Consider the following 17,172-nt stretch of genomic DNA (forward strand, 5'->3'; position numbering starts at 1 on the left):
GGTGGCAGTGTAATCCATTCAATGTCGTTAGTGTGCAGTGTGCGAAGCCCAGGTATACGGTTGAAGGCTTGCATTAATGCTGAGCGATTAAGTCGCTTTGTGCCATTGCTAAATGATATGATTTCCCAACCTATGATGGTTGCGGATTGCTTGGTTGGTTCCCCTGGTACCTTGGATCCCTCCGTATATCCCTCTAGGACAGCCCCGTGGAGATTTTGCTTAACCCATGCACCCTTTGTGTCCGGCAGGGGGGAGATTTTCCTAGCATCCCCACGAGTAGGGTCAGAATGGGAAGGCTTCAAGAGTTCATCACTGCATTCAGGCAACTCAGCGGCAGTCACCGGGGCCCTCACCATCTCAACGGCGTCATCGAGAGCCCCTACTACCTTTCCTGTTTGCGATGTTTTATTCTCAATCGGTTTGAAGAAGTTGGGTAGTTGTGTTTGAGATGCAAAGTGCTCAGTCTCTTCAATTCTAGGCTGCGGCATATGGAGAAGAGATTTTGTAGAATTTTTATTAGAACTTTTTTCTCCAAGGTCCGTTTCATTCCCAGGGATTTTCATCATAGCAGACTTAGTCTTTGGATTGTCTGCAATGTTATTCACAGATTTTGTTTTTTTTGCCTCACTTGGTTTTGGGTTAGAGTGCAATAACTCTTGGGAGGCATTAATTTCCTTTTTTCGATCAGCTTTTCTTTTCAAGGCACGAAAGAATAGCCTTTTCTCCTTCCTTGATATAAAGGACCGCTCCGTAGGAGGGAGGGAATTTTGAGCAACGTCAGATTTCATATGTAGCGGTGTGACTGCAATGGCAACAGGTATTGGATCAGATGAGTTGGATATCTCAAATAGTTTAGTTAACGCTGATGGGGTATCTGGATAAGAAACCTGACCCCCATCAATGCAAGTTTGAGAGGGCTTCTTTCCTTCCTCCCCGTAACTAGGTTGAAGAAAAAACTGAAGCTGCTCTATTTTTTCAGCGTGGGATGCCACTGCCTTACATAGCTGGGCATGCGTAAGGATGTGGCATGTATTTTCAGATTTAGGGGCATTTAGTGTTTGTGCAAAGGATTGAGGAAAGGCATATGTGACCTGGGGAGGCATCGTGATATTAGGATCACACCCTGGCAAGTCTAAACCATCTGTTTGAGTAGATGCCGAATTATTTGCTGGGACCTCTTTTTGCGTGTATTTGCGCTCACCTAGATCATGTCTAAGACTATCTGCAAAAATGAAACCTTCTAATTTGTTAATTTTTAATAGGATTTCTGTCAATACATTTTTGCAATCTCTTAATTCGTAGTGCGTGTATTCATGTCCACGGTCAAGCAGGTTTAGTATTCTTGTTAGTACCGGGTAAGATGCTTCAAGGGATTGCATATCACTAGTTGGTTCCAGGATATCAAACCCCAATGGGTTAATCGGAGACTTTTTGTTAGGGGAATGGAGAAGCTCAGACATCCCTTTGTTGGAGCCAGGTACAAGCAAGGTAGGGGAAGAGGGCCGGTTGGGGGATGATGGCCACGAGCTGGACACCGGGAAAGCGGCGGAGGGGGATACCTTAATAGGAGATGCTGGGGAGGTGTTCAAATCCACCATGTGAGTGGCATCTTTGCGATGAATATGTACATCAGCCCTTTTGAACCCCGGAAGGGTAACTGGTGTTGAGGGTCCCTCTGATAGCCTTACCCGTTTTTCAAGTGTGGCAAGTACTACTGGAGCTAAAATCGAGTTATCAGAGGGCGAAGCAAAGATATCATCAGTGGGATGAGAAGGCTCCGTTGATATGGTGTCCATACGCATGCTCAGGAAGCTTTTACGAGATGGATTAGACGGCAGCTTCGTGGGGGGTATATTGCATGCTAAGGGGAGAGACCCACTATGCGCAGGTTGCAGCGCCTGAGCACGTGCATATGAGAATGCTACTTCGTGTTTAATTAGATCCTGATCGGTAACCGGCCCCCAATGCACAGGTGATTCGTGTCTGACACCTGGCACTAAGCCGTTACCCTTATCATTTTCATTTCTCAAAGACATCTTTTTACTTTTAAGATTTTTTTTCGTGATTTTACTAGAACCTGAATCCAAGGGCCGGCCACTACGCAAACCTACCACCATTTAGCCTGAACAGGCAAGTTCGACAGTATATATACCAACTTACAAACAAGGACTTAGCCCAAGCCCCAGCCTCACTGCCTAACAGCCAAACAGCACACTTGGCGACACTTGGATGCGCGCGCAGGATGCGCGTGCATGTAGTCTTTAAGGAGAATTCTGGGCAAGATTGAGCAAAGGGGCGTGTCTATAACACGCCAGGGATCTACAGAAAAAAGAAATATACACGTGTCAGGGGGCAGGCGTAGCTTTTCAAAAAGTTCATGAGAAAGATGTTGCAATCAGGGAGAAGCCACTACCCCCAGCCCAGCCCACAAACACATCCAGTACCCCAGCCCAGCCCAGCCCGCAGGCACGTATATCTACACTTTTCACTCTTATGTGAGAGAATAATTACTGTGGATATTGAAGTCCAGGTGAAATGTCCACACAGGCAGCGTTTCGCCGCATAAGAGGCACAGCGCTTCCTCTTGCGCATACAGCCTTTCCCAGGCGAGGGTCGACGATGAGCGCTCTCAACAGAGTCCCCGCAGAGTCCAGTCCAAACGCCAAACAGCACACTTGGCGACACTTGGATGCGCGCGCAGGATGCGCGTGCATGTAGTCTTTAAGGAGAATTCTGGGCAAGATTGAGCAAAGGGGCGTGTCTATAACACGCCAGGGATCTACAGAAAAAAGAAATATACACGTGTCAGGGGGCAGGCGTAGCTTTTCAAAAAGTTCATGAGAAAGATGTTGCAATCAGGGAGAAGCCACTACCCCCAGCCCAGCCCACAAACACATCCAGTACCCCAGCCCAGCCCAGCCCGCAGGCACGTATATCTACACTTTTCACTCTTATGTGAGAGAATAATTACTGTGGATATTGAAGTCCAGGTGAAATGTCCACACAGGCAGCGTTTCGCCGCATAAGAGGCACAGCGCTTCCTCTTGCGCATACAGCCTTTCCCAGGCGAGGGTCGACGATGAGCGCTCTCAACAGAGTCCCCGCAGAGTCCAGTCCAAACGCCAAACAGCACACTTGGCGACACTTGGATGCGCGCGCAGGATGCGCGTGCATGTAGTCTTTAAGGAGAATTCTGGGCAAGATTGAGCAAAGGGGCGTGTCTATAACACGCCAGGGATTGTGGATATTGAAGTCCAGGTGAAATGTCCACACAGGCAGCGTTTCGCCGCATAAGAGGCACAGCGCTTCCTCTTGCGCATACAGCCTTTCCCAGGCGAGGGTCGACGATGAGCGCTCTCAACAGAGTCCCCGCAGAGTCCAGTCCAAACGCCAAACAGCACACTTGGCGACACTTGGAACTATATACAATGGCAGCGGGCAAGTCCTGCGGCTCACTCTGTGATGTTGCCGGCCAGGGCATCATCGAACTCCATGTCGATGTCCCGGAGGCGGGACTCTGTCCTGGCCCCGAGGTCTCGCAGGGACAACCCCGTGTCCACCTCAAACTCCCTGCGAGCTTCCTCGAGGCACTCAGCCCGCCTCAACGCCCGACGCATGGAGAACTCCGCCCTGACCATGGTGAGCCGCTCCTCTTCCGCCCGCTGCCGCTCCGCACCTATCCGCTGGACCAACTGCTCCCACACGGAAGACACTGCCATCCCAGGGTTCTCCTGCCCTCCGGCCGATGCCTGCCCCTCTGATCTTGATGGCCCCGAGCCATGATGCCTCCCACGTCGAGCCTGCTGCTGCCTCCGACGCCACTGCCTCTGCCAGCACGACGGCATCCAGGCTGATGGAATCCACCGATGCCGTCGTGCAAGTGCCCTGCCAGATGATGCCGGCACATCCTCCATCTGCAGGCGGACAGTTGCTGGTGTGTCCACCCCTGCTGGACCTTCGACTCCCGACTGTGGCAGGGATGGGGTCCCCACCGAGCTGGCTGCGTTGGTCGGGGCAGGTCCACAGGGGGCCCTGGTGGCATCTGGGCCGGAAGACAGCATGGAGCACGACTGGCGCATAGCCCCCACAGAGGAGGAGAGGGTCGCCAGAAGGCCACACACATGTAGGAAACCCCCGACCATGGCGGCTCCCAAATGGTTCACGTACGCACGGTGCTCTTCGTGATGATGTGCATGCTCCTCCCGGGAAGCATGCACCTCATCACGAATGCCAGCCGTGCGCAACGCGACACCAATCAGGACCCTCTCCACACGGCCAGGGGTCCCCTCGTCCGCAGGTAGAGGAGTGTCAGATGACATGGACATCTCCCCTACCTGCGGACGGGCCTGGGATGGGGCATCCCTGCTGGTGCATGGTGGTGCAGTCACAGTGTCAGGGACAGTGACATGCACAGGCACCTCCACGGCGACCTGTGCTGCCTCCTGGCCCTGGCCCTGGACTGCACCACTTGCACCAGCGGGGATGCCCCCACCAGGCCCCATGTGTGGCTCAGTAGCGGCCTCCTCCCCCTCTGTGGAAACCACCAACCTGGATGTCTCCACGCCGTCTTCCGCCGGTGCAAGCCCCTGTGGGGGCTCACCCACCCCTTCCGCTGCAGCCATGGCGGCATCCCCGCCGCTCTGCTCCACAGCGCCTTCTCCGCCATCTTCTTCACTTGCCACTGTGTAGAGGGAGACATAGAACACAAGCATCAGGGTACTGTACAATGGTCCCCTAGACAGGAAGCAACAGCAGATGAGTGGCACTGTCATACATCACTTCCATCATGTCCCTCCACAACACATGGGTCAGGGCAGGCAAAACACATACAGTAACAGGCATGGCGCATGCCATGGACATTGGCATACATGACCAAGGGACTCATGATTCATGCAATGTTGGTTTTAAACTCACATGCATCATGGGTCTTGCCATCACATGCACACACCTCACCGTAGTTCCATCCATCTGGCCTCGTACACCACAGACGCAGTGGATACAAGGATGACTAGGCTGCATCAGTGAATCTGAACATTGTCACAGACATGTGTCATGCATCCATGGCAGTTACAAGTCACAGACACGCAGGTCAGACACACACACATGGACACCATACGTGTACATGGGACCAGCACCCATCCCTCACCCCCACCCATGTCCAGGAACAGAGACTGCCATGCTTCCATGTGTCCATTCCGCACAGAGCCCCCCATGTTGCAATAGAACACATGCACCAACCATGTGGTTCACACATCACTGTACTCACATGCCTGACCATGATGTCCCTGCACACACACATACGTACATGGCCTATGTCACACATACAGGCAGGTATCAGACAACCAGCACACTGCAACATGCCCTGTCTCACACAGTAATGCTTGGCCACTTACCGGCCAACTCCAGATGGGTCTGCCTCCGAAGGATCTGGGCGTGGAGCGCTGGGTCTACGCGTTCCAGGACCCTCATCTGGATGTCACTCAGGCGTGCCCGGCCCCCCTCCGCGAGGCGCCGGGCCTTATTGAGGGTCCTGGACCTCAAGTCCTCCCAGCGCTTCTTGATGTGCTTGATGTCGCGGGTTGCCACCCCCTCCGCGTTGATGGCAACCACTACATCGTCCCAGATCCTCTCCCGTCCTTCCTTGTTGGCGCGTGGTCTTCCGAAGAGGGCATCATAATGCCCCAGGACATGCTCCACCAGGACACCAACTTCCTTCTCACTGAAGCTGGTGGCCCTCTGCCTCTCTGGCTGGGGGTCGCCACTGGTCTCAGATGGTGCTTGCCCCGACATGGCGACCCCCGAGGCAGGCGTGGGTGGGCAACTGGGTCCTGGGGCTGGGCTGTGGAGCGATGGTATCCCAGTCGGGAGTCTACTGTTCCAGCAGGGGTGGACACAGCAACTGGACCCCTGCAGGTGGCTGATGTGCAGGCACCAAATGGCAGGGCACGGTGGCAGCAGGCAGGCAGGCAGGCAGGCAGGCAGCAGCAGATGGCACGTGGGAGGCTGCTTGGGGCACTGGGGGGCAGTGATTCGGCCTTCTGGGCAGGAGCGTGGTCTTCCGTGTGTATTCGCGTGGCCAGCTTGATACGGAGTGATTTGGCACGTGAAAAATCTGCACGTCAGCGTGTAATTCGAGGAAAGGCCCTTAGCGCGTAAGCGCGTCTGCACGCATACGCATTTTCATTGGACCAAAGGCCCTCAGCGCGTGAGCGCGTCTGTGACGTGTCGTGCGAGGGTGTATCCCTCATTGCACGTGATGACAGAACACACGTGGATTTCAACCAATCGCGTGTGAAAGTTCACGGCACCCCGGAACACACGTACCCAGGCTAATCGCGTGTGGAACTACCCGCGCACCCGGAAACACACGTACCCAGGCTAATCGCGTGTGGAACTACCCGCGCACCCGGAAACACACGTACCCAGGCTAATCGCGTGTGGAACTACCCGCGCACCCGGAAACACACGTACCCAGGCTAATCGCGTGTGGAACTACCCGTGCACCCGGAAACACACGTACCCAGGCTAATCGCGTGTGGAACTACCCGCGCACCCGGAAACACACGTACCCAGGCTAATCGCGTGTGGAACTACCCGCGCACCCGGAAACACACGTACCCAGGCCAATCGCGTGTACGCTCGCTCCCCTCCGATCACACGCGATGACACCCGAATACGGGAAACACGTGCACGGCAAAAGACGTGCACAGGCGTCAACGAGTCCGCCCACACGGAGGCGTCCCGCGGACAGCATAAAAGTGCGCGCAAACAACAAACGCGTATATACAGCGACGATGAATGCCCCATTTGTTGCTGCACTGATCGTGGGACACCGCAGGAGGAGGAGAATAGCCAGGGCACGCATTTTTGCACCACGGACAAGCCTTTTTGGGATGCCTGACGACCAGGTCTACGGCAGGTATAGGTTTCCACCCCATATCCTCCTAGACCTGGTCAGGGAGTGGGAAGATGACCTCACATCCCCCACCCTTTGCTCCCAAGCATTGAGTCCCTTGGAGAAGCTGCTCAATGTCTTGCATTTTTTGGCCACTGGGTCGTTTCAGCGGACCACTGCCATAGTGGGGGGGGTCTCACAGGCCACGCAGTCACGCTGCCTACACCAGGTACTGGCAATCATGACAGCGCGCCCCTCAGTCCGCAGGCACATATACATGCCCAGAACACCCGCAGAAAGGCAGGCCGCTGTCCTGGATTTTTTCAGGGTGGCACACTTCCCCAAAGTGCTCGGTGCCATAGATTGCAACGATGTGGCCCTACGTCCAACTAGGGCCACTGAGCACATCTACCGAAACCGCAAGCACTGGCATTCCATCAATGTACAGGTGGTATGCGATGCAAAGGGAATCATCACCTCTGTCTATGCAAACTACCCTGGCTCCACCCATGACAGTTTCATATACAGAATGTCCGCCCTGAGCCGGGCCCTGGAAGCTGGGCAGCATGGCGACACATGGCTCCTAGGTCAGTACAAATGCCCTTGCACATGCATGCAAGTCACACACAGACAAATATCCCAACCCTAATAATCTCATTTATTATCACCTCCCCAGGGGACAGTGCCTACCCTCTGAGCAACCACATGATGACGCCAATCCGGAACCCCACCACACCACCCCGGGTAAGATACAACGCCGCCCATATTGCAACCAGGGGCATAGTGGAGCGCACATTCGGAGTGCTCAAGTCACGTTTCCGCTCCCTTGACCGCTCTGGTGGGCAACTACTCTATGCACCACCAGTAGTGTGCAGGATCATTGTGGCAGCATGTGTCCTGCACAATGTTGCAACACGGCAGGGCGTCCCGGTGGACATGGTGGTGCCCCCACATCCCCAACCACAGGCACAGGCGCTGCCCATGGGAGGGGACAGGGCACGTGGCGAGGAAGCCCGGACCCAGCTTGTGGCCACATTTTTCACCTAAACTCCCACCCCTGCGGAGTGCACACAGGCCTGGCACATACCAGGTGACAATCGATGATGACAAAGTGACAGTCAACTGTCACAACCCTACCACCCTGAGATAGTTGCCATGGAAGTGCCACATCGTCTGCATCCCTAGCTACTTAAACACAAGCTATCCTGTGCAACCAAAATGCACACATATGACATGTGACATGACATGGGCCATACACAAGTATTCCAAGGCGCAATGAGGCAGGGGGGGGGGAACAAGGGAACACAGAGAACGGTACTACTAGGCCAGGTGTCATTGAGATTGTGCAAGTGCAGGGGTAGGGGGAAGGGAAAAGTGCAAGGGGAAGGGTGGGGGGGAGTCCAGTACAGGGGAAGTAGGCCAAAAAAATAATACATAGGTCGCCTGGTGGCAACTGCAAAGGTAAGTGCAGACAAGTGCTGGGAAGGGAGGGCTGTAGGGATACAGAGACAGTACTGCAGTGCAGGGGTTGCCAGGGTGGCAGTGCAAGTGGACAGTGGCTGGGCCAGGTACCGAGGTTGGTGAGAGTGTCCCAGTAGCAGCTCCTGTGCAGTTCCAGTGAAGAATTCTGCAAGGGAGAGGCAGAGAGTAAGCAGAAGCAAAGAGGAAGGTCTTGAGGTGCTTCCAGAACTGGAGATGGTTCCCCTCAAGTTCAAGTCAGGCAGGAAGTCTGTTCCAGGGGGAGGGCCCTGCTGCGGAGAGAAACCTACCCCCAGCTAGTTGCTCTGAGAAGCGGATGACCTGGACATGCAAGGTGTGCATCACACACACCTGCAAAACAGGCCATGGCCATCACTGTCATGTCAGTCAAACCCTCCCAAACATCAACATGACATGGCAAGCAATACCCATACACTGACGCAGTAACAATAAGGTACACATTGCCATGTCCTAAATGTACAGTGGCATCGGACAATGATGCCTGACCCGGAATCAGATGAAATGACAGACCAACAAAATGTCCCACCCAAAATAAGCCGTTTCCAAATGCATTGCAACAGTCGTAGACGTAACATCACAATGAATGCCTGTCTATATGCACATTATGCATTGCAAAATCAACACTGCAGCTCATGTGTGCAGTGTCCCACTCCTGCATCACACTGCTCAGCGCACAGCACAGTGAACAGCCATTGCGTGTGATGCACACCCTGAGCATCACATCTAAGTGACAGACTACATCAAACATCAAATTAGGCATGTACTGGAACCATAATCGGTCACAGAACATGTGCTGCCGGGACACAGTGGGCACCAGAAGGCAAACAGTGTACACGTGGATATGCAAGGGTGGGAGTACATGGAGTGCATCCGAGTGCAAGTGTGTGGTTCTGCAGGGACATGCACTCCACATATGCATGTGCACTCAAGTGACCATCAGTGTTCCCTACACATCACATGTGAACATCCACCATGTGTACACCCCAGCATGTCAAACCACAACTATCCCCTCGCACCTGAAAGGAAAACACAACACATGAACAGGCATTGATCAGCAGAACACAACATTCACATAGGACAACAACATTACAATGTCAGAGTTCCCATCACACTGCAGGGCAATGCAACTATCAACAACAACCCCCCCTCCCGCGCAAATGACCATGACCCACTGAACAACTGCACCTGGGTCATGGAGCCTCCAACCCTCATTTCCACCTGGCCACAGGATCACCTTTACCCTTCGTGTCCATCTCCCACCTTGTGTGTAAAAAGATGCCTGAACCCTCAGAATCCACACTCATTTCCAAAATCACAAAATCCAAGGCATGAAAACGAACCCAAACACCCTCCAGTAGATGACTTGACGTAGCAGTACCTCACAAACGCCAAGTACTACCACAATGATGCAACAACCAAGGTAGCACAGCAGAACAATGTCACGACAGGATGTGAGACATGTGTGGTACATGACATAGGATGATGCACCATGAATGGATGTGTACTGTCACAGGTCCCCTGTATAGGCGCGGGAGTCTCATGAAACAACCACCCACACCATGTCCCGGGTGCCTGCAAGGTCAAACTCACACAGGCCCCTGAGATCATGGTGGGGAATGAGGTTCAGGGATATGCAGTCGGGACAGGTGTAGACACACTGGATGACTGGAATGAGTGGCAGGTGAGGGGAGGAGGAATGACACATGAAACTAGGGAATGCACGAAAATGTACAACCTGCATGAACACATACACAATCCAAACAAACTTGGACATCATTGTCATGGCCTTCTGTAGTCCAGGCTCAGGAGTGGTACGAACCAACCACCCCCTCTAGGGTTTTGGCGCCTGCAAGTTCGGGGCTTACACAGGCATCCGCAACCCCAGTGGGGAAAGAGGGTCAGGGAACGTTGCTTGGATAGGCACGGGAAGCAGGAACACCGGGTAGAGGGTACAGGTTTCATTATTGCATAGGATCACGGGTGATTAGGGAAAAAAACATACCAAATAAGACCACACATACATCCATGCATCAGTACACTCCCCAGCAAGCCTATGCAGGGCAGTTTGTAAGGAAAACAACAAGACACTTAGCTCTGGTTTTGAGTGCTGGCCTCCTGCCTGCGCACTCTCAGGGCCGGTTACAGGAGCACTGCAATGCTGCAAAGAGAGACACAGTCAACAACCTGTATGTGCCAATTACACGAAAACACAACACAAAACATGCCCCATAGCAACAAACTACTCTACAAACAGACAATCAGTGCTCGATGCTTCGTACCCATATATAACATCACCCCTGTGACGGGTCATACACAGTCAATGCAGTAAGTCAGGCGCTGGTGGGTGCGTGGCAAATGGAACACCAATGTGTCACAATTCACACAACATGCAATGTTCCCTGGGTAAGCAGACAGACCCATATGGCAAGCCATGACTACAGAGCAAGTTGCGTACCACCATGACCAAAACAAAGTGGGCAGTGCATTTATCATGAAGTACGTGGAATAGACATGCACTGCACCCAAGTATGTCCCTTGCTGTATGTCCCTGTGAGCTGCCCCTTTCCATGTCTCGGAAGGCTACATGGTTGATACAAGTGCCTCAATGAACCTTGGTGTACCGCAGGGTATGTGCCACTGCCCCTGCATGTGTCCCAGACAACCCTACTATCAACAGCCATCAGTCCACAAACACATCTGAGCTGCATTGTGTGCTTCAACACCAATATTCGTCTAAGCTCACCCTCAGTGCTGTGACTAAGCCTGCATGTGCAACTCGCCTGGTGCAAGCTTTGCTGTGTCGTGGCCCCCCTGTGATGCTCACCTTGCCTGGAGTTCCTTGGAACATGTCAGCAGTTCTAGGATGTTGGTCTGCAATCACTGTGGCTCTGCTCGTGCACACATGTGCATGTGGGCACCAACAAACGGGTCAGGAATTCCGTCGTCCAATGGCCCATGTCTGCTGGCAAAGGTGCTCTGGTGCCTCATCCCCCTGCAGAAAGTGCATGTAACAAATGATTAATGCATCAAAGTGATCTGTGTGTGTCTCATCAGGCATCTCATTACTTGACCATGTCAGAGAGTCACATCACAAATCACACCATCAGTCCGTCTTTGACTTCCAAAGTGTGGAACACTATCTACAGCATGAATTGCAACAGGAAAGATATGAGACATAATACACAATGCATAGCAATCAATGTCCACATTAATCATGACACACCCCATCTAGCAAAAGCTGAACAGTGGACAATTACACCTAAATCATCCCCACTAGGGGTGTCAACGCAAGTCACAAAGCACCAGACATGCCACAGATATGACAGTCCAAAGCCCTTGTGTAAAATTCTGTAACACCGAACCATCCTTGCGAGCCCATGGATAAGGGAGGCAGGAGTGGCATATGTGAGTCAAGGAACCCAAGCAGCAAACACATACACAAGACAACCATGAAGGGCCCAGCTGGAACAGACAGTGGATGCCTTCAAAAACCACAAGGCACCGCACTGTCACATGAAAGCACAATAGACTACAAATTTTAAACTAACTCAACTATTAACTAATTACACTAACTATGGAAAACCTACATTACCTATTTAAACTAACTATCAAACAGAAACTTAACTAACTAAACTAAAAGAAAAATCAAAAATGGCCACATACGACCCGGGGGGGAGCGGAGGCACCCAGGAGGGGGGAGGTACAGGGTGCTGCTCAACATCCACATGCGATGATGCTGAGCCAAAAAAAAATACCTCCATGGGCTCAACGCCTGCACAGCACGACCTATGTGGGAGATAGATGGTCGTCCGAGTCTGGCTCATCCTGGAAAGGAGGACGTGGCACAGTAGCCTGGCCACGCCTAGCCGCAGCTTGCCCCTCGTCGGCAGCAAGTCTGCCGGACAGGTGAGCCTGGTTCTGTGTGGCGATGTTACATAGGTCTGCATGCAGAACCTCACGTGATACACGTGCTTCCTCTTGCAAGGTAGCACGTGTAACACGGAGTTCCTCCTGCAAGGCCTGGCTGGACAACCGCTGCACCTCCCGGCAAGCCTGTAGCTCAGCCGAGATGGTGCGCTCAAGCTGTGCAAACCTCTCCTCTGCCTGCTGCCTCTGGGACATCATAAGGACACCCAGAGTGGATCTGAGGGAGGCATACTCCTCCCTCAGGGCATCCATGTGCGCCTCTGCGTGAGCAGCAATTGCTTGACGCAGAGACGACATTTCAGCCTGGCGTGCCCTGTCTGAGGCCGCCATGCCCAGCCTGAGCGAGCGGGCCGTGGACCGTGCCGCCTGCTGCTGGAGAAGCACCTGCCTAGCAGGGGGGAGCACAGATCGGGCCACACGCTCCATGCTGTCAGCGATGTTCTCCATTGCTGCCCCCTGCCGTTCGGAATTGGCAGTCATGTCTTGCTCCCACTCAGTATACAGCGGTTGCGCGCGGCGACCGCGTTGCCGGGCTTGACCCTTGCGGGACCCAAGGGCCGGAGGTCCTCGCTGTGTTGGCACCGCCTGCGGCTGCACGACTACATGCCCCCGTCGACGTGATGTCCCAGGACCATCAGTGACTGGTGTGGAGGGTGACCCTGCGTCCCGATCCACCACGGGCGGAGGAACCAAGACTGTCTGATCCCTCAGTGCAGGTGTCGCAGACAGAGGAGTGTCCACATCAGAATCACTCACCCCTGACACATGGACTTGATGCTCATCCAACTCAACATGGACGTCAGAGTCGTCATCAAGGCTGGACTCATAGGCAGCCAGAGACAGGATGGACTGCAGCACTTGGGGGTTTTCGTGGCCTACCACCCCACGACCCCCACTAGTGCCGGGTTGATGTGGTCTTACCAACCCTGTGTCTGGCATGACAACACCATCCTCTGCATCCATTGCGTCATCACCTGAAAAATAGAGAGGAAAAGGTCACTACACATGTCAGAAGCACACAACACACACACACACCGACAGCAAAGGCATCCAGCAGACATGTGACACACAAAATATGACCTGGCATGCATGCTGGGTCTACTTTGAATAGCTACTGTGATCAGACCTGTTGAAAGGTGGCAGTTTGCATGGAAGTGGGTCTATGCAGTGCTGAAAATGTGTACGCCACTCACTACCTACATGTACAAGCACTCCATGGTGTGTGCCAGGAAATGTGAAGGCAGTGCAATGTCAAATTCAGACATCACGTGCATTGTGTATTCAATGTGTACCATGTCTAGCAGCCAAGCACCCCTCCACCCCAGTACCAAAGCAGGGATGCCTAGCATGGTATCAAAAGGCTGCCCATACACCTGTGTATTGACAAGCAGTGTTGACTGGCATCAACAGCTTAATGTGATTCAAATGACAACACTGCAAATGATGCTGGGACAGTGGGCAGGACACATGATGGAAGATCCGGAGGCCAGCCACGTGTGAAGAAGACACGACAAGAGTTGGACAGAGTCATTGGCCATTGAACAGGCTGAGGCCTGTGAGCTACACAGATTGTCAGAGCCTAAACATGTGTACAACGCAGGACTGAGCCACAGTTGACATGGGGAGGCCGATAATATGGCAGGCAATGTATGTAACCAAGGACTCATATTACAGTGATCATCCAGTCAAGGACACATAGGGGCATGCGTGCAATGCACATGGAGCATGAATGGGCACTCATGTCCCTGCGGGACATCTGACCCATGCACAGTACAAGTGGGATACCCTGCATCGAGTACTAAGGCTGTACCACACGGCATATGTCTGGCAGTTTCTAAGCTGGAAGTTAGCATCTACACAGGACACATGAACAAGAAACTACACATTGGCAAGAATGTAGCAGACCAGTGCAAAGGTGGAACTGGGGTGCAGAGTGGCGGAGGAGGGGCAAGGGAGCATGCCCACATGGAGTCCCGCATGCAGGCAGAGGAGACATGCATGACGGTAGCATTGCATTACTTACACATCAGAACCATGTACACGTCACATGTAGCAGCAATCATGCACAACACATCCCACAAGTGAAACACACACGTCCTCAACAACTACTCATCAACACTCACTGGACTGGGCATCAAAGTCCAGCATCTCTCCCACACCTTCGACCAATTCTGGTGGTATGAACTCCGCAACGAGAGCCTCATGCGGAGTGAGTTCTTTCTCCTCTGGTGCAGGCCCACCGCTAGTCACCAGAGTCAAGTTGTAATTTGAGGCACGCTTAGCCTTAGTGCTGCGCTTGATGTCATTCCAGCGCTTTTTGCACTCCTGCGCCATGAGCACCTCATGGCCGAATGAACTGACATGTTCCGCAACATGCTTCCAGTGGGTGTCACGTTGGGCAGCCGTAGTCTGACTATTGGCACCCACTAGCATGTCACGGCTGTGTCCCCGCACGTAGTCCACGAGGAAGTCCAGTTCCTGCTTACAGAAAGGCTTCTTCCTCGACGTGCAGGAGGTCGTGGCTGTGTGTGGGGTCCCAGCCTGTGCTGCAGGTGCAACCTTCCTCCTCTTGGACTGTGGCGCCTACCCTGGCTGGCTAATGCCGCCCTGACCAGTATGGCCAGTGGGTTCAGTGGATTGAGCCGAGGGAGTGGCAGGTGGAGGGATGACCAAAGGCCTGACTTGTGTCAGTGGCAGCTGGGTGCCCACTAATGGACCCTGCGCAGCAACATCAGCTGTGGCAGGGTCATTGACCGCAACGGTCCTGGTTGGCAGACTCACAACCGGGGTGCTGTTGGGTGCATCTGCCCCTGCACTTGCCAACACCCGGCTGTTCGGGGCAGCAGATGACATGACTGCCCCAGGGACACGTGTCTTGGTCTGAGCAGCCCGGCGTGCCCCTATGGTTTCCCCCCTGGCCTGTTGGAGATCTACCAAGGGCTCTTCAAGTGCCAACGCAGCCTGCGCTGGCAGACCCTGAGCCTGGGTGGCGGTGTCCACAGCTGCACCTGCAGCTACCGCTACCCTTGGGCCCGTGGCAGTCGATGGAACGGACTGCCGGGTCATACGGGTGCCAGTGCCAGATGCAGGAGCTGCATCCCCCGGAACCACAGGGGGTGGTGGCATGGCTGCACCAACACATGGCACAACATTGTGCTCAAGTGGCGCACCCCTGCCTCTTCCCCCTCTGTGGCTGCCCTGGACACCCTGGAGTCCCCCTACTCCCTGGTCACCACAGCCACGTCCCCGACCACGCCCGCCACGAGGAGTACGCCCAGCTGAGGCGCCCCTCACCTTTGGTGCCCTCCCAACCATGGCACAGATGTAATAGTGCTGGCACAGATGGAGTGGTGCCAATGGGAGGTGTACAGCACAATTGACCTGGGCAATTGGGGTGAAGGGGGTGGGAAGCAAGATGTTAACAGCCCCCCTGCACCTGCAAGGCTGTATGTGACCCCGGTGATGTGGTGACGGGTCACGCAACGCTCAGGCACCCCAAAACTGCAGTAAAACCGTGCACGCAACCCTGCAGCCTACGTGCGTGGATTTAACCTCCCGCAGTACGCGGTGGCACCCAGTAACACGAATAACGCTTACGCGTGGGACACGCAGGCTACGATGACATCGAAAATGGGTGCAATACACAGGGGCACCCGCAGTGGGAAAAGGAGCTTTTGCGACTCACCGTCTGACTAGCGCGATGCAGAAAAACACGCGTAGCCAATACCCCCGCCAAAAGAAGAGATACGTCCTTGAGAGCTGTGAAGTAGATGGCGCGCGAAACAACTGGAAGCAGCAACACACGTCGGTCTCCACGGAAGGCACGTACAGCGAACTGCTGGGCCCGCTCACCTTTAACCCGCGTCACGTCACATGCGGACGTGCAGTTTTTCACGCGCGATTACGCGCATTACACGCGGACGTGCAGTTTTTCACGCGCGATTACGCGCATTACACGCGGACGTGCAGTTTTCCACACGCGATTAGCCTGGGTACGTGTGTTTCCGGGTGCGCGGGTAGTTCCACACGCGATTAGCCTGGGTACGTGTGTTTCCGGGTGCACGGGTAGTTCCACACGCGATTAGCCTGGGTACGTGTGTTTCCGGGTGCGCGGGTAGTTCCACACGCGATTAGCCTGGATACGTGTGTTTCCGGGTGCGCGGGTAGTTCCACACGCGATTAGCCTGGGTACGTGTGTTTCCGGGTGCGCAGGTAGTTCCACGCGCGATTAGCCTGGGTACGTGTGTTCCGGGGTGCCGTGAACTTTCACACGCGATTGGTTGAAATCCACGTGTGTTCTGTCATCACGTGCAATGAGGGATACACCCTCGCACGACACGTCACAGACGCGCTCACGCGCTGAGGGCCTTTGGTCCAATGAAAATGCGTATGCGTGCAGACGCGCTTACGCGCTAAGGGCCTTTCCTCGAATTACACGCTGACGTGCAGATTTTTCACGTGCCAAATCACTCCGTATCAAGCTGGCCACGCAAATACACACGGAAGACCACGCTCCTGCCCAGAAGGCCGAATCACTGCCCCCCAGTGCCCCGAGCAGCCTCCCATGTGCCATCTGCTGCTGCCTGCCTGCCTGCCTGCCTGCCTGCCTGCTGCCACCGTGCCCTGCCATTTGGTGCCTGCACATCAGCCATCTGCAGGGGTCCAGTTGCTGTGTCCACCCCTGCTGGAACAGTAGACTCCCGACTGGGATACCATCGCTCCACAGTCCAGCCCCAGGACCCAGTTGCCCACCCACGCCTGCCTCGGGGGTCGCCATGTCGGGGCAAGCACCATCTGAGACCAGTGGCGACCCCCAGCCAGAGAGGCAGAGGGCCACCGGCTTCAGTGAG

The sequence above is a fragment of the Ambystoma mexicanum genome, chromosome 9, assembly GCF_040938575.1.
Source record: "Ambystoma mexicanum isolate Mex_15411 chromosome 9, UKY_AmexF1_1, whole genome shotgun sequence".
Classification (NCBI taxonomy): Eukaryota; Metazoa; Chordata; class Amphibia; order Caudata; family Ambystomatidae; genus Ambystoma; species Ambystoma mexicanum.